General features: G+C 43.7%; 1 protein-coding gene across 5 annotated transcripts in view; it reads left to right on the forward strand.

Moving 5' to 3' along the window:
• Window positions 1–25030, forward strand: part of LOC105029863 (zinc finger MIZ domain-containing protein 1) — a 167042-nt gene that overhangs the window by 39969 nt on the left and 102043 nt on the right. For 4 of the 5 annotated variants that reach the window (XM_020046824.3, XM_020046828.3, XM_010903419.5 and 1 more), the window contains exon 2: window positions 4211–4338. The exons of the other annotated variant lie outside the window; for it this stretch is intronic. The gene's annotated coding sequence lies outside the window, so the exon portion shown is untranslated. The remainder of the gene's footprint in view (window positions 1–4210; window positions 4339–25030) is intronic. 5 annotated transcript variants of the gene reach the window in all.

A 25030-nucleotide genomic window follows, 5' to 3' on the forward strand; every position in this document is an offset into this window, starting at 1 on the left:
CTGCCCGTCTGTCGGAAATGTATCAAGTTTCTGTAAGTGCACAAGCATATCGCTAGATTTTCTTGCAATTGACGGCCACAATCCTTTGTGGTACTTTTCGAACATGCAGGTGTAAATTCAAACACTATGGAAATGATTATGCAAACCAAGATAAGTCTATCTGGCATATTATTCTCTTACAAAAGAAAGTAAACAAGCCCTTGTTGTTCTCAAATGCAGTTATAGCCAGGGAGTGCTGGCAGGCTGGTTGAGTGGCTGGTTGGGTGGCTGGTTAGAGGGTTGTTTGGGGGACAAGGCTGCCGGCTGTCTCTAGAGAATAGCTGCCATAGCGTCCTAGCAGAGTGCCATCATATTCAGGTGTCCCTGTCTCTCCTGTTGTAAATGGTATGCTCATGTGGTAGTCCCATCATGTCCTGATGTCCCTGTCTCTCCTGTTGTAAATGGTATGCTCATGCAGTAGTCCCATCATGTCCTGATGTCCCTGTCTCTCCTGTTGTAAATGGTATGCTCATGCAGTAGTCCCATCATGTCCTGATGTCCCTGTCTCTCCTGGTGTGAATGGTATGCTCATGTGGTAGACCCATCATGTCCTGATGTCCCTGTCTCTCCTGGTGTGAATGGTATGCTCATGCAGTAGTCCCATCATGTCCTGATGTCCCTGTCTCTCCTGGTGTGAATGGTATGCTCATGTGGTAGACCCATCATGTCCTGATGTCCCTGTCTCTCCTGTTGTGAATGGTATGCTCATGCAGTAGTCCCATCATGTCCTGATGTCCCTGTCTCTCCTGTTGTAAATGGTATGCTCATGCAGTAGTCCCATCATGTCCTGATGTCTCTGTCTGTCCTGTTGTAAATGGTATGCTCATGCAGTAGTCCCATCATGTCCTGATGTCTCTGTCTGTCCTGTTGTAAATGGTATGATCATGCAGTAGTCCCATCATGTCCTGATGTCTCTGTCTGTCCTGGTGTGAATGGTATGGTCATGCAGTAGTCCCATCAGACATTCATTCCTTTAATTAAGTACCAACACACAGTGTTATTATGTCAGAAATATTAGCAGTTTGCAGGCAGTTGATCAATTACTGCTTGTGGTTTCATTCTCTTACTCCGTCTGTGGCAGGGCATCTGAGCTCAATATCTACCCCCCCCCCCCCACTCTGTCCACCTCTTCCTTTCCCCCTTTCCCGGTCCCTCTCTCTTTGTGCTGTAGAACTGTGTTATTGTACTTAAACAAATCAATTATGTTGCAGTTGAGCTTTTTCTCTCCTCTTTGCTTCCTTCGCCGTGTCATTACAGTTTGCAGTGCAGAGACCATTGATTCTTCACAGCCCTGCCGAAGCGGTTGATGAATAGCGGAGAGAGCAGCAGCTATCTTAAAGGAGAGCAGCACTCCCCCCCCACCCCACCCTCTAGGGCTGGGTGATGTCTGGAATGACCTGTCCAAACATCGTTCAAAGAAGCTTCTCTTTAATTATTTTTGGAAAGGGGGCGCTGTCATGAAAAAAAAAAGTTGTCTGGCTCAGTGGCAAAGAAAAGCAGGGCTTTGAAAAGGAGCGTTTGTGTATTTTTATGCCTTTTATAGAATGGTGTGAATAATGTTTATTGTAATAATTTTTTGTTTTGTGTTATTGTTTGTGTATTTTCTATAAATGCATTACTTGCAAATTGAACTCATTTTGTAAGGCGACTCCGGCATCTACTCTTCTTTCGTGTTTTGTTCCCCATTAATTGTAAGCAGGCTACTTCTTGCAGAAAATATTAGACTTGTTTTAGCATTTCAATTCATTATTAAAGTTACATTTATTGCAACTGTTATTGGTATTCAGTATAGTTATTTTGGTTAGCAGGAAAGATTTTTCAAAATGGAAAATGTTACCCTTATTCACTGGTAGGTCAAGACGGGGGAGTCCAGTCCTGCAGGTCAAAAAGGCAAATTCAAATCAAATGGAGATTGAAGAGACAAAGCGAAGTTAAATGGGAGAGTAGTCTCAATGACAACAGCTGAGCTTTAATCCTCATGGGGAAAATATATAAATCTTACAATTTGTGCTGGTTTTGTTTTTTATAAGTGTAACTACCACATATTTGTCAAACATGTAGGCCGGTCAAACTACTGAGGAGGCACTTTGATGTAGGCTGCGGCATATTCTGAGGAGGCCATTTGATGGAGTCAGAGGCAAATACTGAGGAAGCCATTTGATGGAGTCCGAGGCAAATACTGAGGAGGCCATTTGATGGAGTCCGAGGCAAATACTGAGGAAGCCATTTGATGGAGTCCGAGGCAAATACAGAGGAGGCCATTTGATGTAGGCTGCGGCAAATACTGAGGAGACCATTTTTGATGTAGCCAGAGGCAAATACTAAGGAGGCAATTTGATGTAGGCTGAGGCAAATACTGAGGAGGCCATTTGATGGAGCCAGAAGCAAATACAGAGGAGGCCATTTGATGTAGGCTGAGGCAAATACTGAGGAGACCATTTTTGATGTAGGCTGAGGCAAATACTGAGGAGGCCATTTGATGTAGGCTGAGGCAAATACTGAGGAGGCCATTTGATGGAGCCAGAAGCAAATACAGAGGAGGCCATTTGATGTAGGCTGAGGCAAATACTGAGGAGACCATTTTTGATGTAGGCTGAGGCAAATACTGAGGAGGCCATTTGATGTAGGCTGAGGCAAATACTGAGGAGGCCATTTGATGTAGGCTGAGGCAAATACTGAGGAGGCCATTTGATGGAGTCAGAGGCAAATACTGAGGAAGCCATTTGATGGAGTCCGAGGCAAATACTGAGGAGGCCATTTGATGGAGCCAGAAGCAAATACAGAGGAGGCCATTTGATGTAGGCTGAGGCAAATACTGAGGAGGCCATTTGATGGAGTCAGAGGCAAATACAGAGGAGGCCATTTGATGTAGGCTGTGGCAAATACCGAGGAGACCATTTTTGATGTAGGCTGAGGCAAATACTGAGGAGGCCATTTGATGTAGGCAGAGGCAAATACTGAGGAGGCCATTTGATGTAGGCTGAGGCAAATACTGAGGAGGCCATTTGATGGAGTCAGAGGCAAATACTGAGGAAGCCATTTGATGGAGTCCGAGGCAAATACTGAGGAGGCCATTTGATGGAGTCCGAGGCAAATACAGAGGAGGCCATTTGATGTAGGCTGTGGCAAATACCGAGGAGACCATTTTTGATGTAGCCAGAGGCAAATACTGAGGAGGCCATTTGATGTAGGCGGAACCAAATACTGAGGAGGCCATTTGGCATGTTGCCCTTCTGGTTGCTGCCGGATTCCAAAATGCATCGCAGTCAAATATGATGTCATGATGTCATCACCATCGATCATGGCTGTCAATCATCGCTTGCACACACACACACACACACACACACACGCTTGCTTGCACACACACACACGCTTGCACACACCCAACCATTTGCCCCCATCTTTAATCCCCATTGAGCCTCCTCCACTTTTCCTCTTTTCAGAACACTGCAGCGCTCCTAACGGGGTATCGACATGCTTCCTGAAATTTCCCAACAACAAGGGAGGGATGCTAAAGAAAAAGATAATGTAGTGGAGGGAGGGACTGGCGTCGACCACTGACTGAGAAATGATACCGGCCTCTATGTCCTGAATTAGCCTTGCGCTGTTAACTAAAGCTACGTTGAGAGGGATGACAGAGTGTGTGTCTGGAATGGCTACACCCCATGCTGTGTTTGTCGGTAGAAGGCTGACTGCCTGATGAATATGATATTTCCAAAGAGGATACTGTTTGGCGATAACTGCCTGCTGACAACACACATCAACCCACCGGTCAGAGTCGGTCTAGCAGGGGAACTGGGAAGGAGTCTCTCCGTGCAGTGAAGACATCCATAATTAAACCACCCCATGACCACACAAAGAGTCAAACCTTTGTGCTGTGGTCAGGAAGGGTTAGCAGTGCCAGTTTTGTCTATAGAGGGGAGTTTGTTTTATGGATAGATGAATGTTTGGGCGAGTTGACAAATGGATGAATGATTTGATGAATAAATGGATGGAAGGATGAATGGGTCAGTGATTAGATGAAAAGGTGGATGAACTAATTCAGTGACACGGTGGTCCAAATGTAATAATATGTTGTAATAACATCAAGTCATAATTGTAAAGGTGAAGAGCTGAGTGTTTCTAATGTTGGACTCCTAAACCCAGCGCCTCCTCTCCTGTGTTCCTGCAGGGGCAGCAGAGCTGAGCTACGGAGCCTGCCTGGAGGATCCCAACCTGACATGTGACAGGGAGGGGGGGGGTCAGAGGTGGAGGCTGGCAGATCCAACGAGAACAAACCAGGATTTACAGTCAACACCAGTGAGTCCCATTCCCCATAGACTGACTACAGGTCTGGGCTGGTTTCAAATCCACCCTGCCTGAAACTGATCAAGGACATTGTTTTGCTTGGCGTCAGTACTGTGTGAGTAGAGCAGCACAGTTGGCGTCAGTACTGTGTGAGTAGAGCAGCACAGTTGGCGTCAGTACTGTGTGAGTAGAGCAGCACAGTTGGTGTCAGTACTGTGTGAGTAGAGCAGCACAGTTGGTGTCAGTACTGTGTGAGTGGACCAATACAGTTGGCGTCAGTACTGTGTGAGTAGACCAGTACAGTTGGTGTCAGTACTGTGTGAGTGGACCACTACAGTTGGCGTCAGTACTGTGTGAGTGGACCACTACAGCTGGCGTCAGTACTGTGTGACTGGACCAGTACAGTTGGCGTCAGTACTGTGTGACTGGACCAGTACAGTTGGCGTCAGTACTGTGTGAGTAGAGCAGTACAGTTGGCGTCAGTACTGTGTGAGTGGACCAGTACAGTTGGCGTCAGTACTGTGTGAGTGGACCAGTACAGTTGGCGCCAGTACTGTGTGAGTGGACCAGTACAGTTGGCATCAGTACTGTGTGAGTGGACCAGTACAGTTGGCGTCAGTACTGTGTGACTGGACCAGTACAGTTGGCGTCAGTACTGTGTGACTGGACCAGTACAGTTGGTGTCAGTACTGTGTGAGTGGACCAGTACAGTTTCTAACCAGAAAACTACCACTCAATCGCATTCATTTTCTGGAATAATTCCTGGTTCTTAATTCGGTTTCTTAAAGACCTCATTCTAAAGGACTTTTCTAGAAGATGTCATGATTCTTGAGGAAACGTTCCAGCTGGTGGCAGGAAGACAACCGTGTAGTCTGTAGAGGTAGGGAGGAATTGAATTCAGTTTATACATTTCTGTTATTCAGTGTTTACTTCATGTTTTAGGAATCACGCCATGCAGTCACACAAATGTGCATACAAACGTACACAAAACACACACACAGATTGGAGTGGTTAATGCTGACGAGGGCAGTATGAATGCTTCATATATATGGTGGTCTACCCTGAACACAAGCAAGTGAATCAGCCCCTGTGCTTAGAGAGGGGCCATGTCCTGGCCGACAGACAGACAGTACAGAGAGACAGACCGAAAGCTCAGTAGTGGCGTCACTTCTGTTTGTCTGTCTGTTTCTCCGTTTATATTTAGTGTCCAACCAGAGACTGAATGTAACGACAGACCCTGTGGACAGTATCCCAGATGCTAGCTAATGATGTGGATATAAAGAAAACATATTTGGAGGTTTTCATTTACATTTGAGATGGTAATGATAAAGATTTGGAAAATGCTAAATGCACAGTGACTGTTTCTTCCTCCTGAGGGGAACTCATGATTGTATTGTGCATGTTATGTCGCTCTTTGAATCTGTCCAAAATTACACCCTATTCTGTTTGTAGTGCACTAATTTCAACCAGGCCAATAGGGTGCAAGGGAACAGCCTGTTATTTGGGATTTGCATTGTTTTGCTACTAGGAGGCCTAAGCCTAATGAATTATTGGTTTCTTCTGTCGTGACGTGACGGAAACCAAATCCTGGGCAGACATTCTCCTAAATGAAAAACAGAAAAAGAAAATAAACATGTCCTTCCTATCACTGGTCCTCCCCTCTCTCCCTGTCTCCCTGTCTCTTGTCCCCCTCCCTCTGTCTCCCTGTCTCTGGTCCCCCTCCCTCTGTCTCCCTGTCTCTGGTCCCCCTCCCTCTCTCCCTGTCTCCCTGTCTCTGGTCCCCCTCCCTCTCTCCCTGTCTCTGGTCCCCCTCCCTCTGTCTCCCTGTCTCTGGTCCCCCTCCCTCTCTCTCCCTCTGTCTCCCTGTCTCCCTGTCTCTGGTCCCCCTCCCTCTCTCTCTCCCTGTCTCTGGTCCCCCTCCATCTGTCTCCCTCTCTCTCCCTGTCTCCCTTTCTTTTTCTGGAACTGTCAGTTCATAGTACTACTCCTAGTTAGAAAACTAGGATTGAGATATATCAATTTAGTGTTTGTTGCAATTTAACCACTCTAGTTTTTACTCAGAAATAAGACTCTAAACAGTTCAATATACTTCTGCTCAACATCATTTTCATTTATTATGTTGGATTCATTCTGACTGTTTTCATGAAGTGCTACAGGCGATGTTGTTGCACTTGACTCGCAAGGGGACAAAAAGTATCAGTGTCATTTTGTCCCTGTTCTTCAAGCAATGGCGTTCACATGGCAACAGTTGGGTCTACCAAGCAAGAAAGTTATTCTGGAGAGTTAAATCCCAGAAAAAAAACATTTGGGAAACATTTGCTGATATTTGTTTTCATATTATTCAGATATTTATTTTCTTGTTATTTGGTTGCAAAGTGTAGTCTACTTTGGCCTGTTTAACTTAGTAAATCATGGGCTGCTGCCATCTTTCCACAAGCTGCCTTAGGCTGAAGCTATAATATCCTATTCCCTTTTCAGTTAAATATACCTTTTATTTGTCTGTACATTTGGCCCATAACGTAATCTTAGTGAATCACTGACACATCTTCACATGCAGGGTTCCCCGTTTACCCTTTGAGATGTGGTAGTAAGGTGGTATGTACTTCCCAAATGGCACACTATTCCACATACGACCTGGTTGAAAGTAGTGTACTAGATAGAGAATAGGTTGGCTTTTGGGATGCAGTTGTAGTCTTTATTTCCTGTGAGAATAGCAGATAACGTGCCAGAGAGAGAGAGAGAGAGACAGAGAAGAGGAGGGTGAGCCAGACAGAGGGAAGGGGATGGTGAGACACATGGAGACAGAGAATGAGAGTCAGGGAAAGAGGGTGATGTTGGGGTGGATGTGAAGGTCGCAGGTCAGTTTCTCAGTGTTTTTGGGATGGAGGCAGAGGTCAGACATCAGTCTCTCACGGTGGTGTTGGGATGGAAGTGAAGGTCAGTGTCTCATGGTGATGTTGGGATGATTCTTGAGGTCAGAGGTCACTGTCTCAGAGTGATGTTGGGATGAAACCAGAGGTCAGCCAGAGACCAACTGCAGCGTCTGGGTTTCTCTGAACCAGTGGTTCTCAAAACTGCTGTAGAAAAAGTCAATGTGACCTGTGAAATAAGGTTTTAATACAATGTGACATCATGAAGTTCTTCATCCTGTGCAACATGGAGCTGAGAGGACCTCAGAGGTGATTCATTGTACATCTGTTCAACTCAGTACTGCATTTCCCCCATTGGTATGTTAACCTAAATTCACTGTTTAATCTTTCACCTCCTTCATTCCTGTCTATATACCATTGTCTCTGTATATTTATCTGTTTTGATTTTATAACCAAGAAAGAAGTGTAACAAAGACAATTAAGATAAAAGTAATACTGATTAAATTAATAAATACTCCCTTTTGTGACACTGTGATACTAAAACCTGATGTCTAACTCATGCTAGCCCCCTTTCACTTTTGATCACGTTCCTTTTGCATTTAGTAGAGGGTCTTGCGTGCTTCATGAGCCAGCAGGTCAACTGGAACATGTAACATGTGTTTAGAACACTCTGGATTGAGAGAGATGCTGCTGACTTACAGTGTGAATAAGGTGTAGAACTCAGGCTGGGTTTCTGCTGCACGGCAGGCTAATCCATTGGAAAGTTAGTTACGTATAGGTACCTTTCTCAGCTTACAGCCTCATTACTGGGACCATGTTATAGCAGATCCTAGATTTAATCGTGCAAATGAAGAGCCCTGTTAGGGTCTTATCTCTATTTGAGGAGCACCTATCTAGATATTGATACAAGCCAGCAAAGCAGTATTGTTATTTTGGGGCTGATAATGATGACTAGTTCCTCTGTCGATCCCATTTACAGCAGCTGTTTGGTATGTTGCTCGGCTGTGCTGCACCTCACTGGAATGGAATGGCAATGATAGTCACTGAGTTCATGGTACTGAGAACCCAGCTCATACATACTCAGAGGAGCTTAACAGGCAGGTGGTAGCCGAGGAGTCGGGCAGAGGAGAGGGAGAGAAGAGGAAAGCGGTGCTTTAGGACAAAAACTGATCTGCTTTGATTCTTCCAACCCTGCACTCCCTCCTGTCCTCCTCCAACCTTGCACTCCCTCCTCTCCTCCTCCAACCCTGTACCCCCTCCTCTCCTCCTCCAACCCTGCACTCCCTCCTCTCCTCCTCCAACCCTGCACTCCCTCCTGTCCTCCTCCAACCCTGCACTCCCTCCTGTCCTCCTCCAACCCTGTACCCCCTCATGTCCTCCTCCAACCCTGCACTCCCTCCTCTCCTCCTCCAACCCTGTACCCCCTCCTCTCCTCCTCCAAGCCTGCACTCCTGCCTGTCCTCCTCCAACCCTGTACCCCCTCCTGTCCTCCTCCAACCCTGCACTCCCTCCTGTCCTCCTCCAACCCTGCACTCCCTCCTGTCCTCCTCCAACCCTGCACTCCCTCCTGTCCTCCTCCAACCCTGTACCCCCTCCTCTCCTCCTCCAACCCTGCACTCCCTCCTCTCCTCCTCCAACCCTGTACTCCCTCTTATGCACCTCCACACCCGCACCACCTCCTCTAACCCTGTACCTCCTCTAATCTTGCCCTCATGCCACCTCTCTCTCCTTACTGCCCTCCCTGTTCCCTTCTCCCCCCACCCAGGCATGGACACCAGAATGTGAGTTATTTCCAGCCCTCAGCTATCTGCCTGGGTCTGTTGACAGAACAGTGTACCAAACGCGAAGGGACAGCCTCATTGCTCCGGTGAACAGTTGCTCTCTTTTTTTTATTTTATTTTTAAAGAGAGAGTGAGAGATTTGCCCTCCCTCTCTCACTGGAAGACAAAAAGAAAATGTTTTCCTCACGGAGGGAGGGAGAACAAGTTTGAGGAGAAAAGGAAAGAGAGTGAAGCAATATTTTGACTGCTTCACATGTATTGTCATCCATCCAGGTCTGTTGGTTGGGGGTTGGTGCAAGGCATCTTAAATCGAACGCCTTGGATTTTATATTAACTATCTTATTGGATTTGAGAAGCAGCAAAACAATACAAATGTGCTTTATAATCCATGCAGTTTCATTTCAAAACCTTTTTCCAAAACTTGGCTAACATGACAGCCCTGTTCTAGAATAACTGGTCACATGACTACAGCCCTGTTCTAGAATGTCTGGTCACTTGACTGCAGTCCTGTTCTAGACTGACTGGTCACATGACTACAGCCCTGTTCTAGAATGTCTTTGTCACATGACTACAGACCTGTTCTAGAATGTCTGGTCACATGACTACAGCCCTGTTCTAGAATGTCTGGTCACATGACTACAGCCCTGTTCTAGACTGCAGTCCTGTTCTAGACTGACTGGTCACATGACTACAGCCCTGTTATAGACTACAGTCCTCTTCATCCCCACAATGTGCACTATAATCATCCATAGGGCTCTGGGTAGAAGTAGTGCAGTAAACAGGGAAAAGGGTGCCATTTGGGGCAAAGCTGTGGTCTGTGACAGCTGGCTCCTCCCTCTTAAACACTGGGACGGGAAGTGAAGGGAGAGACTGTGACCTTGTATATTATCCTAGCACTCCACAAAGGCTTGACTCACTACAAGTCAACGTGAAGCTGTTAAGCCTTAGTCATTTCTGTCTTTGTCCTTGACAGAGAGGATGTCTGTAGTGCCTTTTCTCTGGCTCCTATTCTGCCTTAGCTAACTTAGCTTCACGATGGACTCAGAAATCTCACCCGTCAAGTAGATTTTTTCATCTAACACACTTCTGGTTATGTATAATAGATATGTGTAACTAGAAATTGTAGTTAGCTGATATTCATTAGCGCTAATTGTTTTGTTACTTTGTTATTGCATTTTTTTTTACAATGGTTATAGACCATTGTCAAATGTAGTGCAGAGATGAACCCTGGAAATCAGATGGATTTTAGATATTCAGGAGTTGACATTTAAACAAAAACCTCCTTTTATTGTAAAATTTTTCCACACAAAATGTTGTCTGGTCTAGCTTTGGTTTGACCATGTGGCCTTTTGTTGCCCCTTTTCTCAGACAAACGGACAGATAGACATACAGACAGACAAAACCTTGTTTTATAACAGCAAAAAGGCCAATAACCAAACACAGACACACACAATAACCTCTCAGTCTCTTTCTCTCTGTCTGTGCTTGGTTCTACTAATTGCTGTTGGATATTAGAACAAGGTCTTCTCTGACACGGACCTTCCTTTAGCCAATCAAACCAGATGTGTGTAATAGGCAGAGATAGACGCTCAGAGGGAACAGAACCGCTCTTGATTAAGGATTCAGCTCTTTCTCTCTCTCTGGCCGCGCCACGGCATCCCGTTTAACAGCCGCTGTAATGACTGGTAGGGCAACCAGATTAATCCTCATCCACAGATGACTCTGTGTGCTTCTGTTGCCTAATCAGTACCCTATTACATTTGCCGCGCACTACTTACCAACCCGATAGTGAACAGGGTCCCTGCCATTTGGGAGTGCCCCTATTCCTCTCCTCTCCTGCTGTCTTTTCGCCTCCTTTCCTCTCTCGAGGATGGCTGCAGTTTACAGGGTCCCTGCCATTTGGGAGTGCCCCTATTCCTCTCCTCTCCTGCTGTCTTTTCGCCTCCTTTCCTCTCTCGAGGATGGCTGCAGTTTACAGGGTCCCTGCCATTTGGGAGTGCCCCTATTCCTCTCCTCTCCTGCTGTCTTTTCGCCTCCTTTCCTCTCTCTCGAGGATGGCTGCAGTTTACAGGGTCCCTGCCATTTGGGAGGTAGCAGGGAAGGGTTGAATGCATCTCCACTTTTCTCTCCTGTCCCTCATTCCCTCTGTCTCCCTCTACATACTCCTGTTCCTCTCATCTTCCTCTCTTTTTCTCTCTCAGGGATGGTCGCAGTATTCGTTTTTGCTTTTGAAATCAATGCGTGTTTGTGTCAGCTGACACACAGAGTATTGTAGAATCAGTGTTTGTCTTTTGGGACCCCGTGTCGATCTTCCTCCCACAGACGTCATCAATGAAATGCCTTGTGTATTTGGTTGTGTGTGTCTGGCTGTGTGTATACGGTTTTGTGTGTGTTATGTTTGTTAATGTGAGTGAGGCACATTGGGGGTTCTCTCAAGTTTGTTATTGCTGAACATGAGGAACTAGCAGTATACAGTCTTACACAAACTACCAGGAGACAGTATAAGACAAACTAGCAGTATACAGTCTTACACAAACTACCAGGAGACAGTATAAGACAAACTAGCATTATACAGTATTACACAAACTACCAGTAGACAGTTTTAGATGAACTAGCTTTATACAGTATTAGATGAAGAAGCAGTTTACGGAATTCAACTATCAGTATACAGTATAAGAAGATTAAATATTTATGTAGGATGGAAAAAGTGAGGAGGAATACCTCAGAGATTTTGCTTTTAAACTTAGGCATACTTTCCTGCAATGTTTACCATATGTTAATAGAGGATAGGATGTTAGGATATTATGACATTTTACAGGATATTATGAACGTGTGCTGGGTGTTAGGAACGTGTGCTGGGTGTTAGGAACGTGTGCTGGGTGTTAGGAACGTGTGCTGGGTGTTAGGAACGTGTGCTGGGTGTTAGGAACGTGTGCTGGGTGTTAGGAACGTGTGCTGGGTGTTATGAACACGTGCTGGGTGTTATGAACACGTGCTGGGTGTTATGAACACGTGCTGGGTGTTATGAACACGTGCAGGGTGTTATGAACACGTGCTGGGTGTTATGAACACGTACAGGGTGTTATGAACACGTGCAGGGTGTTTTGAACACGTGCAGGGTGTTTTGAACACGTGCAGGGTGTTTTGAACACGTGCAGGGTGTTTTGAACACGTGCAGGGTGTTTTGAACACGTGCAGGGTGTTTTGAACACGTACAGGGTGTTTTGAACACGTACAGGGTGTTTTGAACACGTACAGGGTGTTTTGAACACGTACAGGGTGTTTTGAACACGTACAGGGTGTTTTGAACACGTACAGGGTGTTATGAACACGTACAGGGTGTTATGAACACGTACAGGGTGTTATGAACATGTATAGGATGGCAGCTTAAGGAAACATCTAGATTGCCTCCCTCCTGACAATTTTTTTTCTAGTGCCCTAATTTCATCAAAGGTTAATACTGCTCTGAGTGACAGGGAATAGGGTCCCATTTGTAACACAAATTAAGGCCTAATCACATTAATGTGAGTTATCCTGCTGACATTAACTCATATACATGATATGTTGTTATAGTCTATAGAACTCCTATACATGATATGTTGTTATAGTCTATAGAACTCCTATACATGATATGTTGTTATAGTCTACAGAACTCCTATACATGATATGTTGTTATAGTCTACAGAACTCCTAGACATGATATGTTGTTATAGTCTACAGAACTCCTAGACATGATATGTTGTTATAGTCTACAGAACTCCTAGACATGATATGATGTTATAGTCTACAGAACTCCTAGACATGATATGATGTTATAGTCTACAGAACTCCTATACATGATATGTTGTTATAGTCTATAGAACTCCTATACATAATATGTTGTTATAGTCTACAGAACTCCTATACATGAAATGTTGTTATAGTCTACAGAACTCCTATACATGATATGTTGTTATAGTCTATAGAACTCCTATACATGATATGTTGTTATAGTCTACAGAACTCCTATACATGATATGTTGTTATAGTCTACAGATCTCCTATACATGATATGTTGTTATAGTCTATAGAACTCCTATACATGATATGTTGTTATAGTCTATAGAACTCCTATACATGATATCATGTTATTGTCTACAGAACTCCAATAATCCCGATTTCACCTGTACCAGGCAGTAACTCTTTGAAATTGTAGAACTTATTTTTTCAGTATAATAGAATGTTTTAGCCTACAAGGGAAATGTGGCTCAACGTACAGAAAGGACAGAAAATGTTAGCATTAGTAGTCTACGCATGAATGTCAAAAGTAAATATGGCCGTAGCTTATCACACACAGATCCGGGTACACACCTTGAGGAAAGCTGCAGTTTTTATTTGGTGTTAGATTATCCAAAGCCCGCTTGCTGTTTTCAAATACGCAGAGGCAGCTACAGCCAAGTTCCAAGCGTAATAAATCTTCCAGTGACATTTTATTAACAGTCAAATGCGGACAAGCCTCAAATTGAATGTGTTAGCACCACAGCAATGGGGAATTGTGGCCTTTTATGTTCATAACTCTATCAGACCACACTCAGGTTATTTACGTAGCCATCATCCTGGGTCCCATGTCTAGTTTTTCTGGAAGCAAATCTAGGAAGTTAAATGGCCGATCCACATTCAATTACACTGAACAAAATTATAAACGCAACACTTTTGTTTTTGCCCCCATTTATCACAAAAGGCCTATTTCTCTCAAATATTGTTCACAAATCTGTCTAAATCTGTGTTAGTGAGCACCTCTTCTTTGCCGAGATAATCCATCCACCTCACAGGTGTGGCATATCGTGATTAGACAGCATGATTATTGCACAGGTGTGCCTTAGGCTGGCCACAATAAAAGGCCACTCTAAAATGTGGAGTTCCATCACACAGCACAATGCCACAGATGTGGCAAGTTTTGAGGGACTGTGCAATTGGCATGCAGATTGCAGGAATGTCCACCAGAGCTGTTGCCCGTGAATTTAGTGTTCATCTACCATAAGCCATCTCAAAAGGCGTTTCAGAGAATTTGGCAGTACATCCAACCGGCCTCACAGCCGCAGGCCAGTGCACTGTAAAAGGGTTGCAGTGTCAATTAGGACATGGAATATCTGACTGTCCTGGTACTTCCTGTAGGTTTACCACACACACACACACACACACACACACACACTCTCTAGAGACTTTAATTCAACACTAGGTAGGATGCAGCAACTCAAATTGACCGACGATGGCTGTAGTGAGAGTGCCTAGGGCTTTCCCTGACCAAGATCTTTTTTGATATTTTTTTTTGTTGGTATTTTACTTACAGAAATTTAATTACAGAAAATGTTTCTGTTTCCATTGACACGGGCCAGCGCCAGTCGGTCAGTAGGTCATGGCCGAGGGGCCCGGCTCTCACTTGGTGCCAAGCCCCGGACTTCAGGACTTAGGGCGGGGTTTGCGGGTTGGCGCATTACGTGCTGTGAACACGCGGCATGTTGTGCTATTCGAATAGCGATTTGTTGCTTATAATTTGTTTGTAGTCTTTAGGCTTCTCATAATGGTTTAAATCCCATCTAACAGCAAATCCCTGATAAAATAAAGCAACAATACAGGGAAGCAAAACTCACAATGGAAAGAGTTGGAACGACTGAATGTGGTAAAATGCCATTGACTCAATAGAAAAACAGAGCGCTGAGACCGAGACGTTGCCTGTAGAACCTATACAACACAAAATTACCTCAGAATTCTCCCTAATCCTTCTATTAAAGGTAGATAGTATTGAGAAAATAAATAATGAATACACTGGCTTAGAGTTGCAGTGTCACGAGTGTAGGTGGCTAACATCCTAGCTAACATCCTGCAGCTAGCTAACATCCTAAAACAGAATTAATACTTCACTCCTGCAGCTAGCTAACACCCTTAAACTGAATTAATGCGTCACTCCTGGCAGCTAGCTAACACCCTACAACTGAATTTGTCCATCTGTCCCGCATATGGCCTCAGGTTTGGGTGTTCTGAATTACTATAACGAGAAGGAAGAGTGAATATCTTCTGTTTCTGTCACTCTAATTCTTCTCTCATTCCCCTGGGCAGAGACAGTGTGGATGTGCATTTTAACTCAGGACAGCATAGGAACACAGCTGGGTCTGTAAACGATTAGGCAAGGTGTTAGTTAATCCTTCACCTCCGGTGTGAAGAGTACTAACAAGCATTTCTCTAATGTCCAGTGCAGGGCTGGCTAACCACACTCGCACAAACACACCCACGGGCACACCACACATTAACAAACTACCGGGTGCCATTAGCTCTTGTGTAAAGGTTCATCTGTTGGCCTGGCTACTTGGCATTGTGTCTGTGCGTTCAATCCATATCCCATTAAACCCTTTAAAATGTTTTTTAAAACAGGTTCATCTAATTGGTACAGAGTGGCATTGCAGAGAGACATATTTAATGAATACATTGTTACCGGGGGCGTTCCAAACTGCATCATTTTCTGTATATAGGGCACTGGTTTTGACCTGGGCCCTATGGGGCTGTTCATATAGGATACTATTTGGGACACAACACTTTTGCTTTGACACACTTGCACACTTAACAGCAGGTGATTGCTGTTAATAAAACACCCAATTGTTTATGTACTATTACACACATTTTGAATAATAAACGTGTGGTAGCTAGGTAGGGAATAGCACGGCAACACTGAATATCGGCCTTTTTGACAGACTCATGAACAGTCGTGCTGTTGTCTCCTTGGTCCTGTTCGATTGCCATCTCAGCCAGTTCTATGGTGTTGATTCAATAGTGGGCCATGCACTGTTTGCTGGCTTGGATTATCACATTGCATGCATCCCAAATGACCACTCGTAGCCTATGTAGTACACTACTTTAGACTGGGGCTCATGGGGTTCTCGTCAGAGTTGTGCCCTGTCTACTGAGTAGGGTTCTGGTTGGAGTGCTGGGCGATGTAGGTCATACTAAGGGAAGAGTCAATTTCCTGTAATATCGTAATCCCCTTTTGTTCAGCTTCACACGCATGCAAACACACAGATACAAATGCGCACACACAGATCTCTGGTCTTAGTCCGGCTACGTTGGTCTAAGGTTTATTGGAGGTCAAATGTTTTTGTTTCATAGGTTGATTGATACATTTGCATGCCTTTATCTCCTCCCTGTTATATTCCTTTAGTCTGTCACAAGCTCATTGTTTTATGACAAGTATTGCTAACGTGTGTTTTCAAATTGATGAGTAGAATTGTTTTGGACATGGTTGCCATGGATATCGTTGTCATGCCAATCAGCGGCTCACCTGTATAGATCCCGATTCAAACCCAGATTTGGTAAAGGCTCAGAGAAGGAGTCCAGATCTAGGATCAGGATAGATTATTGGATCAGTTGTTCCCAACTTTTTTCCACCAGGACCCCTATTTGATACATTTCACACAAGAAATAACACTGCTATCAACCTATTCATTTCATGAGTTGTCTTTTCTTTTTGAGGGGGCAACATCGTGGCTGGTCCTAACAACGGTGAAATGTATTCACCAGAAATTGAGTGCGTACACAAGCGCATCCTAATGAAGAATTTCTGTCTAATGGAAAAGCTTTTCCCTCCTCCACTTATGTCATTAAGTCATGTGATCGTCTTTACTCAAACGATAGCAGACACAGGCTGGCCTAATCCCACCATCATTTCCTGTTTGCTAACAGTTTTCAAAATTTCTGTTCAAGCGAGAAAGCAAACACGGAATAGTTTTAGAGAATCATTGTGCAATCTAAATAGCTGTAATAGTGAGTATAGTGAGTGAGCTTTGAGGGGAGAGTTGGTTTTAAAGGGAACAGTTTTTTCTGTAATTCATCTAATTTCCACGAGGTGGGAACAATTAAGGGATATCTCCTTGAAGTTTGCATTGTGAATGAGGTTTTCATAACAAGGCCTATTATTATAATATGATTAAAATAATACATATGATTACTCATGACATCCACTTTGAAATAAATGAAACAGGGCAATTCAAGAGGGTACTACAAAAACATGACATTGTACTATAACATTATAAATCACACAATTAATTATTAGGTTTTCTCAAAAATATTATGAGATTAATTTGTTTTCAATTAACTGTTTTGAATTAATAAAGAAGTTAATTTGTTTTGTCAGTATATAGTATAGACTTTAGACTAGTCTTGGTTGCATCTCTTCAAAATCTGGCCCTGGGGGGTGGACCGATTTGGAGGAATTTCCTCACTTTTGGGCCAATTTAAATAGATTTGATGGCCTTGCCATTTTCATCTCCTGTGTATGTAACTGCTATCTTTCAATGGGGCAGTTTCTTTTTCAAATAATATGGAAAGACACTGGAATAGATTCACTTTGCGGAAGTTGGATAACAGCAAGTCTGTTAGCTTTGCACATCCGTATATATTTTGTCCCAATTTGTATTCAGCAGATTTCATTCACAAGAAATTTCATGTTTTCACTCACCAAGCCATTCTTCTGTGAACCAGTGCTACTGAATTCTATCACTTTCTGATTGTGGCTGGGATTAGTATTCACTTCCCTTGTAAATGATCATAATAAAAGGTGAAGCTTTGGAACCATACACGTTAGAGTAGTTGGGACAATGTTTTGTTTATTAAATTGGCATATCATTATTAATATAACTTAATGTATAGGCACGGCCGTAGCTACATATGAGGTACCCAAGGTTCGAACCTCTGTAAAAAAGCAACAAACAAATGAAAAAACACAATTATTTAAATATTTTCCTTCAAGTTTTTAAATGTCCCAGAGCTATGATTTACATTGATATCAACTGTAGCTATATAGTTCTGTGGTGATGCTCATTTTGAAAGTTTAGTTTTTGCATAGCAGCCACAGTTCCTGACAGATTCCTCTTGCTTTTTTGTAGTCACATAATGTACTGTATCTAGCAAGCTAACATTAATGTTAGCCAAAGACCCGGTCTGCAATTTGATCATGATTCAAGGCAGCCTTGAAAAAATTATTTGATAGTATTTGATACACTGCCAATGTTGCAGGTTTTCCCACTTACAAAGCATGTAGTTGTCTGTAATTTTTATCATAGGTACTGTTCAACTGTGAGTGATGGAATCTAAAACAAAAATACAGAATCACATTGTATGATTTTTTAAGTAATTAATTTGCATTTTATTGCATGACATAAGTATTTGATACATCAGAAAAACTTAATATTTGGTACAGAAACCTTTGTTTGCAATTACAGAGATCATATGTTTCCTGTAGTTCTTGACCTGGTTTGCACACACTGGATTTTGGCCCACTCCTCCACACAGACCTTCTCCAGATCCTTCAGGTTTCGGGGCTGTCGCTGGGCAATACAGACATTCAGCTCCCTCCAAAAATGTTCTATTGGGTTCAGGTCTGGAGACTAGCTAGGCCACTCCAGGACCTTGAGATGCTTCTTACGGAGCCACTCCTTAGTTGCCCTGGCTGTGTGTTTCGGGTCGTTGTCATGCTGGAAGACCCAGCCACGACCCATCTTCAATGCTCTTATTGAGGGAAGGAGGTTTTTGGCCAAGATCTCGCCATACATGGCCCCATCCATCCTCCCCTCAATACGGTGCAGTCGTCCTGTCCCCTTTGCAGAAAAGCATCCCCAAAGAATGATGTTTCCACCTCGATGCTTCACAGTTGGGATGGTGTTCTTGGGGTTGTACTCATCTTTCTTCTTCCACAAAACACGGTGAGTGGAGTTTTGGCCAACAAGCTCTATTTTTGTCTCATCAGACCACATGACCTTCTCCCATTCCTCCTCTGGATCATCCAGATGGTCATTGGCAAACTTCAGATGGGCCGGGACATGCTTGAGCAGGGGGACCTTGCGTGTGCTGCAGGATTTTAATCCATGACGGTGTAGTGTGTTACTAATAGTTTTCTACGAGACTGTGGTCCCAGCTCTCTTCAGGTCATTGACCAGGTCCAGCCATGTAGTTCTGGGTTGATCCCTCATCTTCCTCATGATCATTGATCCCCCACAAGGTGAGATCTTGCATGGAGCCCCAGACCGAGGGAGATTGACCGTCATCTTGGACTTCTTCCATTTTCTAATAATTGTGCCAACAGTTGTTGCCTACTCACCAAGCTGCTTGCCTATTGTCCTATAGCCCATCCCAGCCTTGTGCAGGTCTACACTTTTATCCCTGATGTCCTTACACAGCTCTCTGGTCTTGGCCATTGTGGAGAGGCTGGAGTCTGTTTGATTGAATGTGTGGACAGGTGTTTTTTATACAGGTAATGAGTTCAAACAGTTGCAGTTAATACAGGTAATGAGTGGAGAACAGGAGGGCTTCTTAAAGAAAAACTAACAGGTCTGTGAGAGCCGGAATTCTTACTGGTTGGTAGGTTATCAAATACACATAGTCAAGCAATAAAATACAAATTTATTATAAAAAAATCGTACAATGTGATCTTGAGGATTTTTGTTTTATATTCCGTCTCTCACATTTGAAGTGTAAGGAGGAAAATCTGCAAAATCGGCAGTGTATCAAATACTTGTTCTCCCCACTGTAACTGTCTTCTGTTTTTTCTGCCATTAGTGGAAACCTTTTTTTTCAGTTTGTTACCAAAGTTCACCAAAATGTATATTTTATTGGTGAACCTAGTGATTTTGTAATGTGACGCTAAAATAAGATCTACTGTAATCTAAAGCCAAAAACACACCCAAGGTGAGGGTCAACTGCATTATTATCAAAAAACTGTTATATAGATCTGTGCTGTTGGTAAAGAACAACATTTATTTTTTTCTAGTTATAACATAGCCAATAGTTTTCCAAAATAGAAGCAGGTAAGTAAATTTTCTTCAAGATTCAACTGAAAATAATAGCCTATATGTTATATGACGTTCACATGGCATATAGAAGAGCATGTTGTGTTGGGAAGTGCTTCAAATTATTTTTCCACAAAGACCTACTAAAGTCTCCTGCTCATACGTGATTTCCAACACGCTCAGTAGCCATGCACAATTAGTGTTGGCAGTGTCAAACTATCCACACCAAGTGCCTTTTTTACAGAGTTATATTTCATCATTTTAGAGGTAAATGTGGAAACTGACTTTTTTCTGTCAGTGGATCTGCTCATTTGAACATAGCTGCATGCTACAATGTTAAAAGAAGTTCAGTAATGAGAGAGAATAGCAGGACAGATGTAAGAGACAGGTATAACGCAGACGGTCACAGAGGCTGGACGAGAGAAACAGACCGTGAGAACACAGACTGTTGCATAGAGGCTGAAGCAGGAGGAACAGACAGGGAGAACAGACTGTTGCATAGAGGCTGAAGCAGGAGGAACAGACAGGGAGCACAGACTGTTGCATAGAGGCTGAAGCAGGAGGAACAGACAGGGAGAACAGACTGTTGCAGGGAGGCTGAAGCAGGAGGAACAGACAGGGAGAACAGACTGTTGCAGAGAGGCTGAAGCAGGGGGAACAGACAGGGAGAACAGACTGTTGCGGGGAGGCTGAAGCAGGAGGAACAGACAGGGAGAACAGACTGTTGCAGAGAGACCTGGGGTAGGGGGAACAGACAAGGAGAACACAGACTGTGTGTGTAGCAGCAGCTAAGTTAAGGTATATTACAGGTTTCTATATTTAACTGATAATAGCTTAGGTAATTTAAGCTTCATGTTCTTCATATCACAATGTATAGTTCTTGAAGTGTACAGTAAATTTCTTAAATTTAAAAAAAGTTTGGATCTCACTAAAACTTGGGTATAGGTTTATAGGTCAAAACCCTGGATGGGCCTGGGTATAGGTTTATAGGTCAAAACCCTGGATGGGCCTGGGTATAGGTTTATAGGTCAACACCCTGGATGGGCCTGGGTGTAGGTTTATAGGTCAACACCCTGGATGGGCCTGGGTATAGGTTTATAGGTCAACACCCTGGATGGGCCTGGGTGTAGGTTTATAGGTCAACACCCTGGATGGGCCTAGGTATAGGTTTATAGGTCAACACCCTGGATGGGCCTGGGTATAGGTTTATAGGTCAACACCCTGGATGGGCCTGGGTATAGGTTTATAGGTCAACACCCTGGATGGGCCTGGGTATAGGTTTATAGGTTTTCACGAAAATGTTCCTCAGACACAAAAAAGTGTAGATTCACTGGCATAAAATTAGCTCCTAAAAAAGGAATGAACAATAGAGATTTGTGGAGGTGATGTATTAGTAATCATGGATAACAAGACCAATTTAACAACGAATGGCGCTGTTCTCACCCTGTCAGTTTAGTAAGGCAAAGTGAATGATGTCCCAGTCTGTGGCTGCCCACTCACACCTTTCCATCTAGGATAAACTGCAGGCATATTTCCAGCTGGCTTCTTTGCTCCTGCTTACCAGTAATACACATGACCTGATAGTAGATCAGCGTTCTGTGTATGAGAGGATAAAAAAATAATAAACTGTTCCTAGATCAGCGCTCCTCCTCAGACACTATAAGAATAGCCCTGTATAGACCCTCTGAGGAGGATGTGGACCGATTTAGGATGAAGACCTGATCATTCATGTCCAGCATGTTCATGTCCAGCATGTTCATGTTCATGTCCAGCATGTTCATGTCCAGCATGTTCATGTCCAGCATGTTCATGTTCATGTCCAGCATGTTCATGTTCATGTCCAGCATGTTCATGTCCAGCATGTTCATGTCCAGCATGTTCATATTCATGTCCAGCATGTTCATGTTCATGTCCAGCATGTTCATGTTCATGTCCAGCATGTTCATGTTCATGTCCAGCATGTTCATGTTCATGTCCTGCATGTTCATGTTCATGTCCTGCATGTTCATATTCATGTCCTGCATGTTCATGTTCATGTCCTGCATGTTCATGTTCATGTCCAGCATGTTCATGTTCATGTCCAGCATGTTCATGTTCATGTCCTGCATGTTCATATTCATGTCCTGCATGTTCATATTCATGTCCTGCATGTTCATATTCATGTCCTGCATGTTCATATTCATGTCCAGCATGTTCATATTCATGTCCAGCATGTTCATATTCAAGTCCAGCATGTTCATGTTCATGTCCAGCATGTTCATGTTCATGTCCTGCATGTTCATATTCATGTCCTGCATGTTCATATTCATGTCCTGCATGTTCATATTCATGTCCTGCATGAATATGTTTGTATTCAGGTCCTGTGTTCATATACCCGCTATGTTTATATTCAGGTCCAGTGTATTCAAATACCCGATATATTTGTATTCAGGTCCTGTGTATTCAAATACCCGATATGTTTTTATTCAGGTCCAGTGTGTTCATATACCCGATATGTTTGTATTCAGGTCCAGTGTGTTCATATACCCGATTATGTTTGTATTCAGGTCCAGTGTGTTCATATACCCAATTATGTTTGTATTCAGGTCCAGTGTGTTCATATACCCAATTATGTTTGTATTCAGGTCCAGTGTGTTCATATACCCGATATGTTTGTATTCAGGCCCAGTGTGTTCATATACCCGATTATGTTTATATTCAGGTCCAGTGTATTCATATACCCGATTATGTTTGTATTCAGGTCCAGTGTGTTCATATACCCGATATGTTTGTATTCAGGCCCTGTCGCTGTATGTCTCTAACCTGGCAACACGTTTAAGACAGGCTGTCAGTTTTAGAAAAAGAGGAAGTGGGGGAGGGGAAGAGAGAGAGAGAGACCTTTTTACAAAAGTCATTACGCTGGCTCAGTGTTCCCTGGAGGACTGGTGCTCTCAGCTCAAGAGCTGGCCACACAGACACACGCACATTCACACACAAAAACACACAAGGATCGTGTCAGAAATGTGGAAGCCTTAAGCCGGGCAGCTGAGTGTGAGCTGGGCCTGACACGCATGCCAACATAGGGAATGTACACTCCCCTCGTGTCCACCCTTCATTAAATCATCCCCCCCTCCTGTCCATGGACCCATCTGCCTGCTGCCCATCACCATTTACCCTGGCCAGTCCGCCCTACAGAACCAACACGCATACGTTTACTTGTGCGCTTACATACATTTACACGTCAACTAACATGCATGTACTTGAGCTAACATGTACACTTGAGTTTATATACATTTACACGTGAGCTTATATACATTTGTGTGTTAGCATACATTCATGTACATGTCAGCTTACGTATGTGTCCTGTGAGCTGACGCGCGCGCGCGTCCTGTGAGCTGACAGGGAAATATTCCTCTATTTGTGTAACCTAGGATGTGATCCCAGGTTGAAATGCTGCTTCAGTGTATTCACTCACATATCACATAACACTGCCCCCAGTGGCTTTCTAAGGAATGACAAAGCACGTTCCTATTTCCAGGCTGAACAGGCGTATGCAGATGGACTTTCCATTGAGCAGGAGCCGGTCTTGCCATAGAACAACAGAGGGAGGGGCCCTGGTTAGGAGGTGAAGCTGTTCTTTTTAAGAGAGTTGCCCTGTTCTGAAAACAGACACAGAGTCCCTCTCCATCTGTCTGTGTGATAGCATGGTAGACACACACACACGTGCACACACACATGCACACACATCCTGCCGTGTGGTGGTTCTGTTGCCTGGAGGGGGAGAGTGAGGGGGGAGTGAGGGGAATGGCTGGCGTAGCTGTAAATAGCCACACTGTATTAAGAGCAGGAATGCAGCAGACAGGACAGAAGTCTGTGTCTTTCTCTCCCTCCCCCCTTAATCTCTTTCTCTCCTTCTACCTCCCTCTCTCACATCTTTCTCTCCATTCTCTCTTTGTTTCCCCGTCCCTCCCCCCTCTTGCTCTTTTTTCTCTGTTTCTCCCTGCGTCTCTCTTCTCTTTCTCTCCATCTGTCTCATGCCCTTTCTCTCTCTCCCTCTTTTTCTCCCTCACTTTATTGCTCTCCCTCTTTCTTTGTTTTCCCATCCCTCTTTCTCTCTCTCTCTCCCACTCGGTCTTCCTCACCTCCTCTTCCACTGAACACAGCAGCTAGCCTTGTGAGATTGGCGTTTGCTGGCACTATCCGTTCCTTGGAAAGAGAGGATGAACCGGGCAGACATGAGAGAGGAGAGGGAAGGAGAGAATGAACCGGGCAGACATGAGAGAGGAGAGGGAAAGAGAGGAGTTAGGCTGGGAGACAGCCAGCCAGAGAGAGAGAGGGAGAGACAAAGGTCTGAGGAAGTCAGTCAGTCAGTCAGTCAGTCGGTCTGCTGTGCCTGTGTCCAGGTGATCCACTCCGAGGACCTCTACACAAACCCCTCCTTAAGTCACCAGGGATTAAAGCTCCTGCTAAACAGAATATATTATATATAATGTTATTTGTAGATTTTAAATGTCTCCTTCCCGTTTGTGTGTGTGTGTGTGTGTGTGTGTGTGTGTGTGTGTGTGTGTGTGTGTGTGTGTGTGTGTGCATGCTCAGAAGTAGGTCATTGATTTGGAACTTGGACAGTGATTATGTGCCCTAGAAATGGGCTATAATATGTGTCCCTCTCCCCCTTTTATCTCTCTTTCTCGCTGTCTTTCTCTCTATCTTTTTTATCCTTTTCTTTCCCTTTCTCTCTTTTTCAGCATTTCACTAATGACATACTGACAGCGTCATACCTTCTCTCCAAACAAATCCTCCAATCAGAATGATACTTTGTTATTATGCTGATGAGAGTGTATTTGGAGTAATGCAATTATTATTGCTGATGAGAATGTGGAACCATTGTGGAGTAATGTAATGTCTGAGTTTAGATGATGATTTGATAATCTGGTTGGACAGTGGTTATTGAAATGATTATCTTCCAGGAACAGAATTGTCCCTGTCATGTCACATCCCTAACCAACATCACAGTTGTGTCTATATTTACCTAGTAGTCATTTACAATGAGTACATTCTTTTTTGAAACGGGTGGATCAGACAAGGATTTTAATTGATTTTCGACGTTCCTGCATCTCTTAGCAACCCTAGTCCTTTTGTTTAAATTCCTAGACTCTGGCCTTGGTGTTTTATCTGAGAAGCATTTCCACCAATATTGTAAATATTCATAGTATTCATATCCTTTGAGCAAGCCAAGACAGATAATCCCTTTCTGACTTCTAAC

The sequence above is a fragment of the Esox lucius genome, chromosome 5 (assembly GCF_011004845.1).
Source record: "Esox lucius isolate fEsoLuc1 chromosome 5, fEsoLuc1.pri, whole genome shotgun sequence".
NCBI classification, from domain to species: Eukaryota; Metazoa; Chordata; class Actinopteri; order Esociformes; family Esocidae; genus Esox; species Esox lucius.